Consider the following 18,490-nt stretch of genomic DNA (forward strand, 5'->3'; position numbering starts at 1 on the left):
TTCCATGTAATTTAATGTACCAAATTAATAAGCCTAATTAGTCAAAAATACTTCATTCTGAATTTTTCTGGAGGTCTGTTTTCTGGAAAGTCTTAAAAAATATCAGAAAGTTTCAAGGCACATGCCTAAATAGGATCACAGACCATTGCAGAACTTAACTTGGTGGCCATAAGAGATTCTACAGAAGGATATATAGTTTGTTAGCAAACCTTAGCTCCTTTAATATTGAATATTTAGTTTTTTTAAGTAATTAAAGACCTGATGAAGACAAAACATTGAAACTTTGTTTTTCCTGGATAAGAAAAGAAAAAAACTTTATTTACAATTTCTAATCAAGAGCAGACCAACTATCCAAGAAAACATTGTATTCTTTTTTATTTTTTTAAAGTTTTTCTTTTGATTCCAGTTAACACTAATCGTTATATTAGTTTTAGGTGCACAATATAGTGATGCAACAATTTCACACATCACCCAGTGCTCATCATGACAACTGGCCTCCCCAATCCCTATCACCTATTTTACCCATCCCCCCACCCCCATCCCATCTGGCAACCATCAGATAGTTCTCTATATCTAGGATCTGTTTCTTGGTTTTTCTCTCTCTTTTTTTCCCTTTGCCATTTGTCTTGTTTCTAAAATTCCACATAGAGTGAAATCATATGGTATTTGTCTTTCCCTGACTGACTTATTTTGCTTAGCATTATACTTTCTAGCTCCATCCATGTTATTGCAAATGGCAAGATTACATTCTTTTTGATGGCTGAATAACATTCCACTGTATGTATGTATACACACACACACACACACACACACACACACACACACACACACACAAACCATCTCTTCTTTGTTCATCATTTGAGGGACACTTGGGCTCTTTCCATACTTTGTCTATTGCTGACAATGCTGCTATAAACATCAAGGTTCATGTGTCCCTTAGAATCTATATTTCTGTATCCTAGGGCAAATACCTAGTAATGCAATTGGTTGATAATTGGGTAGTTTGATTTTTCACTTTTTGAGGAACCTCCATACTGTTCTCAGTGGCTGCACTAGTTTGCATTCCCATCAACAGTGCAGGAGTGTTCCCTTTACTCTGCAGCTCCATCAATATCTGTTGTTTCCTGTGTTGTTTGTTTTAGCCATTCTGAGAGGTGTGAGGAGATATCTCATCATGGTTTTGATTTGTATTTCCCCAATGATGAGTGATGTTGAGCATCTTTTCATGTGTCTGTTAGCCATCTGGATTGGATTGGATTGGATTGGATTGGAAAAATGTCTATTCATGTCTTCTGCCCATTTCTTGACTGGTTTATTTGATTTTGAGTGTTGAATTTGATAAGTACTTTATAGATTTTGGGTACTAACCCTTCATCAATATGTCATTTGCAAATATCTTCTCCTATTCTGTAGGCTGACTTTTAGTTTTGTTTTTTGTTTCCTTTGCTGTGCAAAGCTTTTTATCTTGATGAAGTCCTAATAGTTTATTTTTGCTTTTGTTTCCATTGTTTCTGGTGAAGAATCTAATAAGAAGTTGCTATGGCTGACGTCAAAGAGGTTGCTGCCTGTGTTCTCTAGGATTTTGATGGTTTCCTTTCTCACATTTAAGTCTTTCACCCATTCTGATTTTATTTTTATGTATAGTGGAAGAAAGCGGTCCAGTTCCTTCCTTCCTTCCTTCCTTCCTTCCTTCCTTCCTTCCTTCCTTCCTTCCTTCCTTCCTTCCTTCCTTCCTTCCCTCCTTCTTTCCTTCCTTCCTTCCTTCAAGATACATTAGTCACCATACAGTACATCATTAGTTTTTGATGTAGTGTTCCATGATTCACTGTTTGCATATAACACCCAGTGCTCCATGCAATATGTGCCCTCCTTAATACCCTTCACCAGGCTAACCCATTCCCCTCCCCTCCCCACTAAAACCCTCAATTTGTTTCCTGGAGTCCATAGTCTGTCATGGTTCATTTCCCCCTCTGTTCATCCCCCTATTTTTCCCTTCCTTTTCCTACTGATCTCCGTGCTATTCCTTATGTTCCACAAATGAGTGAAACCATATGGTAATTGTCTTTCTCTGTTTGACTTATTTCACTTAGCATAATCTCCTCCAGTCCCGTCCATGTTGCTGCAAATGTTGGGTAATCGTTCTTTCTGATGGCTGAGTAATACTCCATTGTATATATGGACGAAATCTTCTTAATCCAGTCATCTGTTGAAGGGCATCTCAGTTCCTTCCACAGTTTGGCTGTTGTGGACAATGCTGCTATGAACATTGAGGTGCATATGGCCCTTCTCTTCACTACGTCTGTATCTTTGAGGTAAATACCCAGTAGTGCAATTGCTGGATTATAGGGTAGCTCTATTTTTAACTTTTTGAGGAGCCTCCACACTGTTTTCCAAAGTGGCTGTACCAACTTGCATTCCCACCAAGAGTGTAAGAGGGTTCCCCTTTCTCCACATCCTCTCCAACATTTGTTGTTTCTTGCCTTGTCAATTTTTGCCATTCTAACTGGTGTAAGGTGGTATCTCAATGTGGTTTTGATTTGAATTTCCCTGATGGCTAATGATTTTGAACATTTTTTCATGTGTCTCTTAGCCATTTGTATGTCATCATTGGAAAAGTGTCTGTTCATATCTTCTGCCCATTTTTTGATTTGATTATTTGTTTTTTGGGTATTGAGTTTGAGAAGTTCTTTATAGATCTTGGATACTAGTCTTTAATCTGTAGCATCATTTGCAAATATCTTCTCTCATTCTGCAGGTTGCTGCTTTAGTTTTGTTGACTGTTTCCTTTGCTGTGCAGAAGGTTTTTAACTTGATGAAGTCCCAAAAGTTCATTTTTTCTTCTGTTTCCCTTGCCTTTGGAGACGTGTCATGAAAGAAGTTGCTCTGACCGATGTCAAAGAGGTTACAGCCTATGTTCTTCTCTATGATTTTGATGGATTCCTGTCTCACATCGAGGTCTTTCATCCATTTGGAGTTTATTGTTGTGTATGGTGTGAGAGAGTGGTCAAGTTTCATTCTTTTGCATGTAGCTGTCCAATTTTCCCAGCACCATTTATTGAAGAGACTGTCTTTTTTCAATTGGCTGTTTTTTCCTTCTTTGTCAAAGACTAGTTGTCCATAGAGCCGAGGGTCCATTTCTGAGTTCTCTATTCTGTTCCATTGGTCTATGTGTCTGTTTTTGTGCCAGTATCATGCTGTCTTTCTGATCACAGCTTTGTAGTATAGCTTGAAATCTGGCAATGTGATGCCCCCAGCTTTGTTTTTCCTTTTCAACATTTCCTTGGCCATTCGGGGCCTTGTCTGGTTCCACACAAATTTAAGAGCTGTTTGTTCCAGTTCTTTGAAAAATGTCATTGGTATTTTGATCGGGTTGGCATTGAAAGTGTAGATTGCTCTGGGTAGCATAGACATTTTAACTAGGTTTATTCTTCCAATCCATGAGCATGGAATGTTTTTCCATCTTTTTGTGTCTCCTTCAATGTTTTCCATCAGTGTTCTGTGGTTTCTAGAGTATAGATCATTAACCTCTCTGGTTAAGTTTATTCCAAGATATCTTATGGTTTTTGATTCTATTGTAAATGGAATCGATGCCCTAATTTCTCTTTCTTTAGTCTCATTGTTCGTGTATAGAAATGCAACTGATTTTTTTTATTGACATTGAGGTTTTTATTTTTTTTATTTTAATGTTTCTTTTATTATATTATGTTAGTCACCATACAGTACATCCCTGGTTTCTGATGTAAAGTTCGATGATGCATTAGTTGCGTTTAACACCCAGGGCACCATGCAATACGTGCCCTCCTTACTACCCATCACCAGCCTATCCCATTCCCCCCCCTCCCCTCTGAAGCCCTTAGTTTGTTTCTCAGAGTCCATAGTCTCTCATGCTTCATTCCCCTTCTGATTACCCCCCTTTCTTTATCCCTTTCTTCCCCTACAGATCTTCCTAGTTCTTATGTTCCATAGATGAGAGAAATCATATGATAATTGTCTTTCTCTGCTTGACTTATTTCACTTAGCATTATCTACTCCAGTGCCATCCATGTTGCAGCAAATGTTGAGAACTCGTTCCTTCTGATAGCTGAGTAATATTCCATTGTATATATGGACCACAACTTCTTAATCCATTCATCTGTTGAAGGGCATCTCAGCTCCTTCCACAATTTGGCTATTGTGGATAAAGCTGCTATGAACATTGGGGTGCATATGGCCCTTCTCTTCACTACGACTGTATCTCTGGGGTAAATACCCAGTAGTGCAATGGCTGGGTCATAGGGTAACTCAAATTTTAACTCTTTAAGGGACCTCCACACTGTTTTCCAGAGTGGCTGTACCAACTTGCATTCCCACCAACAATGTAGGAGGGATCCCCTTTTTCCACATCTTCTCCAGTAATTGTTGTTTATTGCCTTGTCAATTTTTGCCATTCTAACTGGTGTAAGGTGGTATCTCACTATGGTTTTGATTTGAATTTCCCTGATGGCTAATGATTTTGAACATTTTTTCATGTGTCTGTTAGCCATTTGTATGTCATCATTGGAAAAGTGTCTATTCATATCTTCTGCCCATTTTACGATTTGTTTATTTGTTTCTTTTGTATTGAGTTTGAGGAGTTCTTTGTAGATCTTGGATACCAGTCTTTTATCTGTAGCATCATTTGCATATATATTCTCCCATTCCGTGGGCTGTCTCTTAGTTTTTTTTTACTGTTTCCCTGGCTGTGCAGAAGCTTTTTATCTTGATGAAGTCCCACAAGTTCACTTTTTCTTTTGTTTCTCTTGCCTTTGGAGATGTGTCATGAAAAAGTTGCTTTGGCCGATGTCGTAGAGGTTGTTGCCTATGTTCTCCTCTAGGATTTTAATGGATTCCTGTCTCACATCGAGGTCTTTCATCCATTTGGAGTTTATGTTTGTGTATGGTGTGAGAGAGTGGTCAAGTTTCATTCTTTTGCATGTAGCTGTCCAATTTTCCCAGCACATTTATTGAAGAGACTATCTTTTTTCCACTGGATGTGTTTTCCTGCTTTATCAAAGATTAGTTGCCCAAAGAGCCGAGCGTCCATTTCTGGGTTCTCTATTCTGTTCCATTGGTCTATGTGTCTGTTTTTGTGCCAGTACCATGCTGTCTTTGTGATCACAGCTTTGTAGTACAGCTCAAAATCCGGCATTGTGATGCCCCCAGCATTGTTTTCCCTTTCAACAGTTCCTTGGCGATTCGGGGCCTTTTCTGGTTCCATACAAATTTAAGGACTATTTGTTCCAGTTCTTTGAAAAATGTCATTGGTATTTTGATCGGGATAGCACCGAAAGTGTAGATTGCTCTGGGTAGCATGGACATTTTAACCATGTTATTTCTTCCAATCCATGAGCATGGAATATTTCTCCATCTTTTTGTGTCTTCCTCAATGTCTTTCAAGAGTGATTTATAGTTTCTAGGATATAGATCCTTTACATCTCCGGTTAAGTTAATTCCAAGGTAACGTATGGTTTTTGGTGCTATTGTAAATGGAATGGATTCCCTAATTTCTCTTTCTTCAGTCTCATTATTCGTGTATAGAAATGCAACTGATTTCTGAGCATTGATTTTGTATCCTGCCACATTACTGAATTGTTGTATGAGTTCTAGCAATTTGAGGGTGGAATCTTTTGGGGTTTCCACATAAAGTATCATGTCATCTCCTAGAAAGAGAGTTTGACTTCTTCTTTGCCAATTTGAATACCTTTTATTCCTTTTTGTTGTCTGATTGCTGTTGGTTGCTTATATTTGAACACATTCTGAAAACATTTTTTACTGTTTCCCCCACATTTTATGTATATATTGTCATATTTACATCCTTTTATCTTGTGAATCCTTTTACTGATTATTATAGCTATAATAGCTTTACTACTTTGTGCTTTAACCTCTGTATTGGTTTCATAAGTAATTAGTCTACTACTTTTATTATGTTTCTATTTAACTGAAATTTTTTCCTTTCCTTAATTTTCTTACTTCTTATTTTGGCCTTTTTATCCACTCAAGGAATTTCCTTTAACATTTCTTGTCAGGGTGATTTCGTGCTGATGAACTCCTGTAACTTTTGTTTGGGGAACTCTTTACATCTCCTTCTATTCTGAATGATAGTCTTGCTGGATAGGGTATTCTTGGTTGCTGTTTCTTTCCTCTCAGCACTTTGAATTTATCATGCCCGTCCTGTATGGCAAAGTTTCTGCTAAAAAGAAAAAATCAGCTTATTGCCTTATGTGGTTTCCCTTGTATGTAACTGTTTTCTTTTCCCTTCCTGCTTTAAATTTAAATTCTCTATCACTACTTTTTTTGCCATTTTATTTGTATGTCTTGGTGTGGACCTGTTTGGGTTGATCTTGTTGTGGATTCTCTCTGCCTTCTGTATCTGGATGTCTGTTCCCTTTCCCAGATTAGGGACGTTTTTAACTATTATTTCTTCAAATAAATTTAGTCCACCTTCTCTCTCTTCTTTTTCTGAGATCCCTGTAATGGGAAGGTTATTATGTTCTATGATGTTTCTGATTTCCCTTAACCTGTTGTTATTTTTTATTATTCTTTTTTCTTTTTTTGGTTCAGCTTGGTTACTTTCCAGCACTGTTTTCCAGCTCACTGTTTCATTCTTGTACTTCCTTTAATCTACTACTGATTCCCTCCAGAATATTTTTAATTTCATCTATTGAGTTCATCATCTCTGATTGATTGTTTTTTATATTTTCTGTCTCTTTTTTGAAGTTCTCACTGAGATTTTACACTCTTTTTTCAAGTCCAGTAAGTATATTATGACGAGTAGTTTGAATTCTCTATTGGTCATAGTGCTTATCTCTGTTTCATTTAGCTATTTTGCTATGATTTTGTTCTGTTCCCTCATTTAAGACATAGTCCTCTGTGTCCCCATTTTGTCTGACTCTCTGTGTTTGTTTATATATATTAAGAAATTGAGCTACAACTCCTGCTTTTGAAAGTGGTTGCCTTCTTGTGATGAGCACTAGCACTGGGTGTTACATGGAAGCGATGAATCACTAAATTTTACATCTGGAACCAATTTTACTAGAATTAACTAGAATTTAAATAAAAACTTGAAGTCAAAAGAAAATCTTTGACTTATAATTCCAAAAATAATAAATAATAAAAAATAAAAAATAAAAAATAAAGTGATTACCTTATGAAGAAAAGATCCTGAAATGCCCTGTAGCATAATGTCCCCTGTTTTCCAAAACCAGGTGCTGCAGGGGTGCCCTGTATATGGGTTGTGAGCATTCTACTGTTGTTGCTGAACCATGTTTCCTTTCAGTCCAGTCAGCTGCAGTGGCCCACTTTGCCTGTTGTTGGCAGGGTTTGATCTGTTAAGGCACCAGTCTGGGGCCACCTTGGGCTTGTACTTGGGTCAGACCAGATGCCCACCCTCAGCTCATTTGCTGGGGCTGTGGTGACACCAAACTGCAGAGTGCTCTCCCTGCATTGCTCCTCAGGGCTTTTGTTGGTGAGCATGGCCTGCAGTCAGAGCAGAGGTCTGTCCCCTACCCCATTTGTCTGTTGGAGTTGCAGTGACCCTAACTATAGGTCTCTCTCTTTGTGCTTCCTCTGGTGGGGTTTTTGTTGTTGGGTGGGGCTAGCAGTCAGATCAAATGTTTGCCCCTAACACAATGCTGGGGCTGCAGTTGACTTTGTGTATATGTTTTTATCCTCTTCCCTGGGCAGGAGTCACTTTGGAGTGGCAATGATCATTCTTGTGGCTATTTGAAGAATGAGACATGTCAAGAATCACTTTGGATGGACTACTACTAAGAGGGTGGGGTGGATTGGTAGAATCCATAGGAAAATGCAGTGTCTGGGGTGTGTGTTGTCAGCAAGTTAGGTGGAAAATGTTCATGCTAGTTCCCACAGGTGTCTGGGCATCTAGGCTGGAAGGGAAATGGTCCCTCCTAGCTCGTTTTTTTTTTTTTTTTTTGGAAAAGTCTCCTAAAGATCCCTCCCCCTCTGGCACACCCTCTGAGATGAGTACATAAATCTCATATACCCCAGGTGCTTTCCAAACTACTGATTTTATGCTGTATTTTGAGAGGTTGTTTATTATACTGTCTCTTTAAAGGCATGTACTCAGTTTCCTATTGCCCTCTGGCTTTCCCAGAACTAAGCCTTCTGGTTTTTAAAATACCCAGAGTGAAGCCCTGTTGGTTGCACAAACTTGTAAAGTTAAGCCCCACTGGTTTTCAAAGCCAAATGTTATGGGGGTTCACCTTCCCATTGCAGGTCCCCCATGTCTGGGGTTCCTGATGTGGGGTCTGTTCCTTTCCCTTCTCAAAGCTTCTGGTGTCCCTCCTGTTTGTGTTTAGTCTCACCAGGAGTTTGGTTCCCAACCATGTCTCCACCTCTCCTACCCTTTTTGATGTGGCCCTTCTACAATTAACTGTGGAGAGTCTGTTCTGCCACTTTTGGGGTCATTTTCTGGGTTAGTTACCCTGATGTGGCTCTTATCTAGGTGTATCCATGGGACAAAGTGAGTTAGGGTCCTCCTACTATGCCACCTTCCCAGGCTCCTCAGCTTTACATCCAGATTCTTCTGTCTTGGTTTCCTCTCTTATTTTAGTGGAGTTCATCTGTTAGTAGCTTCCTGAGAAAGGGTACATGGAAAATGTTTATGTAATTATTTTCATTCATTAGTGTCTGAAAAATTTTAAATTCTGCATTTATACTTAATTAGGCCTTTATCTGGAGGTAGAGTTTCAAGTTGGATATAATTGTCCCTCAGAATTTTTAAGGCATTGCTCAACTGTTTTTCAGCCTTTGGTGTTATTATTGATGAGTTCAATACCATACTGATTCTAGATAAAGTTTTTTTCCCCTTTGTAGAAGTCTGTGGTCTATTTGTACCCAGTATTATGGAATTTCATGATGATATTCCTATGTGGGTTTATTTTTACCCATTGTACCAGGACTTTGTGGGCCTCTAATCTAGTAACTCATGTTCTTTAGTTCTGAAAAATTTTAAAAATTTCACCAATTATTTAATCCCCATTTTTTCTCTTATTTTTCTGTAAGTCATACTATGTGGATATTGGACTTTCACAAGTCCTCTAATTTTTTTATCTTTTCTGTCCTATTTTCCTTTTCTTCCTTTCTCTAGCATCTGGAAAATTTCCTTGATTTTGTCATCCAACGATTTTTGTTGAACTTTAAATTCCTGTTTTCTTAGTTTTAGTTACCAAGGGTCTTTTTTAATTTTCTTTTTTTTATAGCAGCTTGTTATTGTTTGATGGATTCAAAATCTTATCATTTCTTTGAGAACATTTATTGTAGTTTTTAATTGATGCTTTAGTCTCCCTGCATTATTTCTGTTTTTTTACAAGTTGATTTTCCTGTTTATTTTATTCTTTGCTTATTTATTAGAAGCTTTTCTTTTTTTTATTATTTTTTATGTTATGTTGGTCACCATACAGTACACCATTAGTTTTTGATGTAGTGTTCCATGATTCATTGTTTACATATAAAACCCAGTACTCCATGCAATATGTGCCCTCCTTAATACCCATCACTGGGCTTACCCATCCTCCCACCCCCCTCCCCTCTGAAACCCTCAGTTTGTTTCCCGGGGTCCATAATCTCTCATGGTTCATCTCCCCCACTGATTCCCCTCTTCGTTTTTCCCTTCCTTCTCCTAATGTCCTCCATTCTATTCCTTATGTTCCACGTATAAGTGAAACCATATGATAATTGTCTTTCTCTGCTTGACTTATTTCACTTAGTATAATCCCCTCCAGTTCCATCCATGTTGATGTAAATGGTGAGTATTCATCCTTTCTGATGGCTGAATAATATTCCACTGTATATATGGACCACATCTTTATCCATTTGTTTGTCAAAGGGCATCTCAGCTCTTTCCACAGTTTGGTCATTATGGACATTGCTGCTATGAACACTGGGGTGCATGTGCCCCTTCTTTTCATTACCTCTGTATTGTTGGGGTAAATACCCAGTAGTACAATTGCTGGGTCATAGGGTAGCTCAATTTTTAACTTTTTAAGGGACCTCCACGCTGTTTTCCAGAGTGGCTGTACCAACTTGCATTCCCACCAAGAGTGTAAGAGGGTTCCCCTTTCTTCACATCCTCTCCAACATTTGTTGTTTCCTGCGTTGTCAATTTTTGCCATTCTAACTGGTGTAAGGTGGTATCTCAATGTGGTTTTGATTTGAATTTCCCTGATGGCTAATGATTTGGAACATTTTTTCATGTGTCTGTTAGCCATTCATATGTCTTCTTTGGAGAAGTGTCTGTTCATGTCTTCTGCCCATTTTTTTTTTGACTTGATTATTTGTTTTTTTGGGTGTTGAGTTTGAAAAGATCTTTATAGATCTTGGATAACAGCCCTTTATCTGTAGTGTTATTTGCAAATATCTTCTCCCATTCCATAGGTTGCCTCTTTGTTTTGTTGACTGTTTCCTTTGTTGTGCAGAAGCTTTTTATCTTGATGAAGTCCCAAAAGTTCATTTTTGCTTTTGTTTCTCTTGTCTTTGGAGCCAAGCAGAAGAAGAAAAATAATTAAGATTGGAGCAGAGATCAATGAATTAGAAACCAGAAATACGGTAGAGCAGATCAATGAAACTAGAAGCTGGTTCTTTGAAAGAATTAATAAGATTGATAAACCACTGACCCAACTTACCAAAAGAAAAGAGAAAGGACCTAAATTAATAAAATTATGAATGAAAGGGGAGAGATCATGACTAGCACCAAGGAAATAGAAGTATTAGAAATGACTATCAACAACTATATGCCAATAAATAAAGCAACCTGGAAGAAATGGATGCCTTCTTGGAAACCTGTAAACTACCAAGACTGAAACAGGAAGAAATTGACAATCTGAATAAACCAATAACCAGTAACAAAATTGAAGCAGTGATCAAAAACCTCCCAAAAAACAAAAATCCAGGTCTTGATGGATTTCCAGGGGGAATTCTACCGGACATTAAAAGAAGAAATAATACCTATTCTTCTGAAGCTGTTTTCAAAAAATAGAAATAGAAGGAAAACTTCCAAACTCATTCTATGAGGCCAGCTTCATTACCTTGCTCCCAAAACCAGGCAAAGACCCCATCAAAAGGAGAATTACAGACCAATATCCCTGATGAATATGGACGCCAAAATTCTCAACAAGATCCTAGCCAATAGGATCCAACAGTACATCAAAAGTTTTATCCATCATGACCAGGTGGGATTTATTCCTGGGATGCAAGGGTGGTTCAACATTTGCAAATCGATCAGTGTGACAGAACACATTAATAAGAGAAGAGACAAGAACCATATGGTCCTCTCAATTGATGCAGAAAAGCATTTGACAAAATACAGCACCCTTTCTTGATTAAAACTCTTCAGAGTGCAGGGATAGAGGGAACATTTCTCAATTTCATAAAAACCATCTATGAAAAGCCCACAGCAAGTATCATTCCCAATGGGGAAGAGCTGAGAGCTTTTCCCTTAAGGTCAGGAACATGACAGGGATGCCCACTCTCACCACTATTGTTCAACATAGTACTAGAAGTCCTAGCATCAGCAATCAGACAACACAAAGAAATAAAAGGCATTCAAACTGGCAGAGAAGAAGTCAAACTCTCTCTCTCTTCGCAGATGACATGATACTTTATGTGGAAAACCCAAAAGACTCCACCCCCAAATAACTAGAGCTCATACAGCAATTCAGTAATATGGCAGGATAACAAAATATCAGTGCACAGAAATCAGTTGCTTTCTTATTAGAGGCCTTTCTTAAATATCTGGCAATCTACGGATTTCTGCACATTTTTAAGAGTGAAACATTAAAAATTTTATTAGATGTTTTGTGCAGGAGGTTATGGCTTGAAATCTGTGGGCTTCATCACAGAATAATCTAACTTGAGGTGTCTAGTTGGGAAATTCCCAATGTCAATATCTGAGGTCGTTCTTTATGGATGAATCAGATTCTCCAGGTAAATCTCTTATAGTCTTTTGCCTTATAAAAAATATCCCATACTATTGTTTAAGTGGGTTTTTGAAAAGAGGAAAAGGTAAATGCATGTGTTTAATCCTCCATTTTTACTCAGAAATGGGAGAAGGCAGGGCATATCATTGGCATATTCATAAGGGTGATTATGGCAATGTATCATCCTCCTTAGCATCACACACATTCTGAAAATATCAACACTTCTAGGGACAAGATATACTGATTCTTCTGAAATGGTCGGTGATCATGTTCAGGGGTGAGGTTAGGAAATTTGGTGTACCTCAGGTGGTAATAAATGAATGTGAAAGCTAGTTAGTAATAGAGTTTAAACATGGGAGTTATCCTTATTGAGATGGTCTGTAAGAGTTGTACAGGTGGGTAACATTTTTTAGGGAGAAAGTGTGGATGGAAAAGAGAGCTGTTATTAGAGAGAAACTAAAACGTGTGTCTCTAAACAGGAGACTGATTATGAAAGCAAGGAATGAGTGAAGTCTACAGGATTACTTTCTCTTTGCATCTTATGAATATTTTCAAGGCTCACACTTTGTGCAGTGTTGAGCCTAAGACAGACAGTTGGTCTAAATTAAAATTTGGCTAACCTAACTTAGACTGGGATTACTTCTGAAAATATTTATTGCATTCCTACTATTTATTTCTTTACTCAACAAATATTACACATCAGGCACTCTTCTAAGCCATGAAGATATAGTAATAAACATACCAAAATTCCACCTTCATGGACCTTATTAAGTGCTAGATACTGTTCTAGTGGTAGAGAAGACAGTGTTGAACATGATTAGCAGAGTCCTTATTCTTGTATAGCTTATATTATGGTTTGATATGGGAGTAGACAGGTAGTAAACAAGGAAGATAAAGTTAGATAATGATTAGTGTTAAGGTAAAAGAAAACAAGGTGATATGATATAGAGTAGGTGATGGTAAGCTGAAATTTGAATGATAAGAAGAAAGCATATGAAATCTGAGGGGAAAACCTTTATAGACAGAGGAACAACTAGGAATGTTAAATGTCAGTGGGACAGAAAGGCTAGTATAACTGAGGCATAGTGATAAAGAGCTAGTTGTATGACATGAAATGATTAGAGACAAATAAAATAGCATCTAGTTGTTTGTATTAAAATATTTTGATTTTTTATGATAGCAATAGAGAGCTATTGGAGGTCTTTACATAGGGTAACTAAATGATCGAACTTATGCTTGAAAAGGATAACCCTGACTGCTCTTGAAGAATAGACTATACTGGGACAAGAATATAAGTAGGCAGACCTGTTAGGCGGCTGTTGTGGCAATCTAGGCAAGAGAAATGATTGGACTAAACCATGGATATGGAGGGAGGTGGATAGATTTGGGGTATTCTTTCAAGGAAAAATTTGTAGGAAAGTCTAGTAGATTCAGTGTAAGGCTATAGGAAAAGAAGACAATCAAGGATTATTCTCTTTTTTGTTTGAGTGACAGGATGGAGAGTGGTACCATTTCCTGAGATGAGAAAAGCTGGAGGAGGATCAAGTTTTGTGTGTTTGTGAGATCAAGATTTCGGTTTAGGTACAGTAAGTTTGAGATGTCGATTGAACATACAAATGATGAGCTAAATTAAGTAGTTGGATATACAAGTCTGGAGTTCAGGAATATAACTAAAAGATGGGACATATAAAACATCATTGGTTTGGGATGCCTGGGTGGCTCAGTCGTTAAGCGTCTGCCTTTGGCTCAGAGCATGATCCCAGAGTCCTGGGATTGAGCCCTGCATCAGGATCCTCCGCTGGGAGCCTCCTTCTTCCTCTCCCACTCCCCCTGTTTGTGTTCCCTCTCTCGCTGGCTGTCTCTCTCTCTCTCTCTGTCAAATAAATAAATAAATAAATAAAAAATAAAAAATAAATAAATAAATAAATAAATAAATAAAATCTTTAAAAAATCATTGGTTTGTGTAAAGTTGTGCAGCTGGATAAATTTTTCTCAGGAGAAGTGTGGATTAGAGAGGTTTCAAGCACTGAGACATGCCAACATTTAGAGATGGAACAGAGGAAGAAAAAACAGTAAGGGAAAATGAAAAGGAGAGGCCAGTGAAGTAAGAGGAGAACCAGGTAAATATGGTGTTAAGAAGATAAAAGAAAAAAGTATTTCAAGAACAGGAGAGAGTGATTGCTTCCTAGTGCTTGAATAAGATGAGGACAAAGAGGTTTCTCTCCATTAGTAATGTAGATGCCATCTGGTGACCTTGGAAAGAATAATTTCAGTGGAATTTTAATTTTTAATTCCAATTGGAGTTTAGAAACAAAGATAAGGTAGTGGATACAATGACTCTAGATGATAGTTTAAACAAGTCTCTCTGTAGTAAAGAGCAGAGAATTTGGGCAGTAACAGAAAGGGAGTGTTGGGGTCATAAGAGGGTTGGTTTTTTTCCTCATTTTTATGCTGATAGGAATGATCACTAGAACAGGATAAGTTGGTAATGTCGAAGAGAGTGAGTCCAGATTTCAGAAAATCCTGAACTAGAAAAAACTTAAGGACTTAAGAGAAACCATGGACATATGAAAAACCCACAGCTAACATTCTACTCAATGGTGAAAACCTGAGAGCTTTTCCTCTAATATCAGGAACAAGAAAAAGATGTCTATTCCAGCAGGTTTTATTCAACATAGTACTGAAAGTCCTAGCCACAGCAATCATACAAGAAAAAAGAAATAAGAGTCACCCATATTGTTAAAGAAGTTAAACTGTCACTATTTGCAGATGACAGTACATTATACATAGAAAATCCTGGAATCCACCAAAAAATTACTAGAAGTAATAAATGAATTCAGTAAAGTTGCATGATACAAAATGAATACCCAGAAATCCACTGTTTCTATACACTAATAATGAAGTAGCAGAAAGAAAAATTAAGAAAACAACTTTATTTGTACTTTTCCCCCAAAGAATAAAATACCTAGAAATAAACAACCAAAAATGTGAAAGTCCTGTACTCTGAAATCTATAAAACACTGATGAAAGAAATTAAAGATGACACAAATAAATGGAAAGATATTCCATGTTTATGGATTAGAGGAATTAATATCATTAAAATGTCCACACTACCCAAAACAATCTACACATTCAATGAAATCCTTATTGTTTCTCTCTCTTTCTGCTGCCATCTTGGTTCTGCCTTTCCTTCACAAAATGCATGGTGAAGCCACAGAAACCATCCCTACTACAGAGTAGGGGTTGCCACAGTTCCAGGCTGAGACAGGATTTGGACCAGAATATGACAGTGATGAATCATACCAGAGCTCAAGGAACAGGATTCCACACAGGCAACCACACAACAAGCCCAGCTGGCAGCAGCAGTGAAATCGATGAAGAACCAGTCAGAAAAGCAAAAACAGAGCTGGAATGAAAAGAAGGCATGGAAGGTATGTTCAAACTGGGTCCTCAACAGGTTATGAGAGTCACTATGTAGAAATTAAAGAATATCCTCTTTGTCATCACAAAACCAGATGTCTACAAGATCCCGGTTTCTGATACCCACATAGTTTTGGGGGAACCCAAGATGGAGGATTTATCTCAGCAGGCACAACTAGCAGCTGCTGAGAAATTTGAAGTTAAAGGTGAAGCTGTCTCAAATATTCAAGAAAACACACAGACTCTCTTCAGTCATATTATTAGCTATAGAAATGCAACTGATTTCTATGCATTGATTTTGTATCCTGCCATGTTGCTGAATTGCTGTATGAGTTCTAGCAGTTTTGGGGGGGAGTCTTTTGGGTTTTCCACATAAGGTATCATGTCATCTGCAAAAACTGAGAGTTTGACTTCTTTGCCAATTTGAATGCCTTCTACTTCTTTTCTATACACTAACAATGTCACTGAAGAAAGAGAAATTAAGGAATTGATCCCATTTACAATTGCACCCCAAGCCATAAGATACCAGGAATAAACCTAACCCAAGAGTTAAAGGACTCGTACTCTGAAAATTATAGAACACTTATGAAAGAAATTGAGGAAGACACAAAGAGATGGAAAAATATTCTATGCTTATGGATTGTAAGAATAAACATTGTTAAAATGTCTATGTTACCCAGAGCAATCTACACATTCAATGCAATCCTTATCAAAATACCATCAGCATTTTTCACAGAGCTGGAACAAACAACGCTACAATTTGTATGGAACAAGAAAAGACCCCAAATTGCCAGGGGAATGTTGAAAAAGAACACCAAAGCTGGGGACATCACAATGCCTGACTTCACACTATACTACAAAGCTGTGATCATCAAGATGGCATGGTATTGGCACAAAAACAGACACATAGATCACTGGAACAGAATAGAGACCCCAGGAATGGACCCTCCATTCTATGGTCGACTAATCTTTGACAAAGGAGGAAAGAATATCCAATGGAAAAAAGACAGTCTCTTCAACAAACAGTGCTGGGAAAATTGGACAGCCACATGCAGAAGAATGAAACTGGACCATTCTCTTACACCATACATAAAGATAAACTCAAAATGGATGAAAGACCTAAATGTGAGACAGGAATCCATCAAAATCCTAGAGGAGAACTCAGGAAGTAATCTTTTTGACATTGGCCACAGCAACTTGTTTCAAAGACACATCTCTAAAGGCAAGGGAACCAAAACCAAAATGAACTATTGGGACTTCATCAAGATAAAAAGTTTTTGCACAACAAAGGAAATAGTCAACAAAACTAAAAGGCAACCTATGGAATGGGAGAAGATATTTACAAATGATATTACAGAGAAAGGGCTGGTATCCAAGATCTGTAAAGAACTTCTCAAACTCAACACCCAAACAACAAATAATCCTGTCAAGAAATGGGCAGAAGACGTGAACAGACACTTCTCCAAAGAAGACATACAACAGACACATGAAAAAATGTTCCACATCACTTGGCATCAGGGAAATTCAAATCAAAACCACCTTACACCAGTCAGAATGGCAAAAATTGACAAGGCAGGAAACAACAAATGTTGGTGAAGATGTGGAGAAAGAGGAACCCTCTTACACTGTTGGTGGGAATGGAAGCTGGTACAGCCACTCATGAAAACAGTATGGAGGTTCCTCAAGAAATTAAAAATAGAGCTACCCTACAGCCCATCAATTGCAGTACTGGATATTTACCCCAAAGATACAGATGTAGTGAAAAGAAGGGGCATCTTCTTCCCAGTGTTCATAACAGCGATGTCCACAATAGCCAAACTGTGGAAGGAGCTGAGATGTCCTTCAAGGGATGAATGGATAAAGAAGATGTGGTTCATATATACAATGGAATATAACTCAGCCATCAGAAAGGATGAATACCCACCATGTGCATCAACATGGATGGAACTGTAGGGTATTATGCTAAGGGAAATAAGTCAATCAGAAAAAGACAATTATCATATGGTTTCATTCATATGTGGAATATAAGAAATAGTGCAGAGGGTCATAGAGGAAGGGATGGAATACTGAATGGGAAGAAATCAGAGAGACAAATCATTAGAGACTCTTGACTCTGGGAAACAAACTGAGGGTCACAGAAGGGGAAGTGGGTGGGGGGATGAGGTAACTGGGTGATGGGCATTAAGGAGGGCACATGTTGTTATGAGCACTGGGTGGTATATGCAACTGATGAATCATTGAACACTACATCTAAAACTAGTGATGTACTATGTGTTGGGTAATTGGATTTATTTGTGTGTGTGTGTGTGTGTGTGTGTGTGTGTGTGTGTGTGTGTGTACTATGATTGATTTTATTTTATTATTTTATTACTTTATTTTTTCAAAATAATTTTTAATTATGTTATGTTAGTCACCATACAGTATATCCTTAGTTTTTATGTAATGTTCCATGATTCATTATTTATGTATAACACTCAGTGCACCATGCAATATGTGCCCTCCTTAATACCCATCACCGGCCTATCCCAGTCCCCACCCCCTTCTCTTCTGAAGCCCTCAGTTTGTTTCCCAGAGTCCGGGGGGGGGGGTAAACAGAAGGGGGAATGAACCATGAGAGAATCTGGACTCTGGGTAATTGGATTTAAATTAAAATAAGAAAAGACACATTGTACAAGAGGAGTGTTAAGAGGAAGAGGTTGATGAAACAGGTGTAGAAATTAAGGACATAGAATTGATCATGTCACAAACAAATATGTCAAGAGCAAAAGCATTCCAACCCCTGAAGAACCACAGTAATTATATTGTAAATGCTATTATGGAACTAACAATGTAACCATCTGAAAACGAGGCCTGTCTTTTGGTGTTTCAAAAGAATAACTGCAGCTAGGTTTGAAATTTATACTATTTCTGTCATTAATAAATTTATGGCTTCCTGTTGGATGAAAAAAAAGGAATCCCAATCAAAATGCCAACAGCATTTTTCACAAAACTAGAACAAATATTAAAATTTGGTGGAACCACAAAAGACCTCAAATAGCCAAATCAACCTTGAGAAAGAAAAACAAAGCTGGAGGTATCACAATCCTAGATTTTTTTAATGATTTTTTATTAAATTA

The 18,490-nt window shown here is 37.7% G+C and overlaps 1 pseudogene; it reads left to right on the forward strand.

Moving 5' to 3' along the window:
- The first annotated feature begins 15,152 nt into the window (after positions 1–15,152).
- LOC123779702 (nascent polypeptide-associated complex subunit alpha-like) lies at positions 15,153–18,207 on the forward strand (annotated as a pseudogene).
- The last annotated feature ends 283 nt before the right edge of the window (positions 18,208–18,490 follow it).

This window comes from Ursus americanus, chromosome X (genome assembly GCF_024610735.1).
Source record: "Ursus americanus isolate L20-20 chromosome X, mUrsAme1.1.p, whole genome shotgun sequence".
NCBI classification, from domain to species: Eukaryota; Metazoa; Chordata; class Mammalia; order Carnivora; family Ursidae; genus Ursus; species Ursus americanus.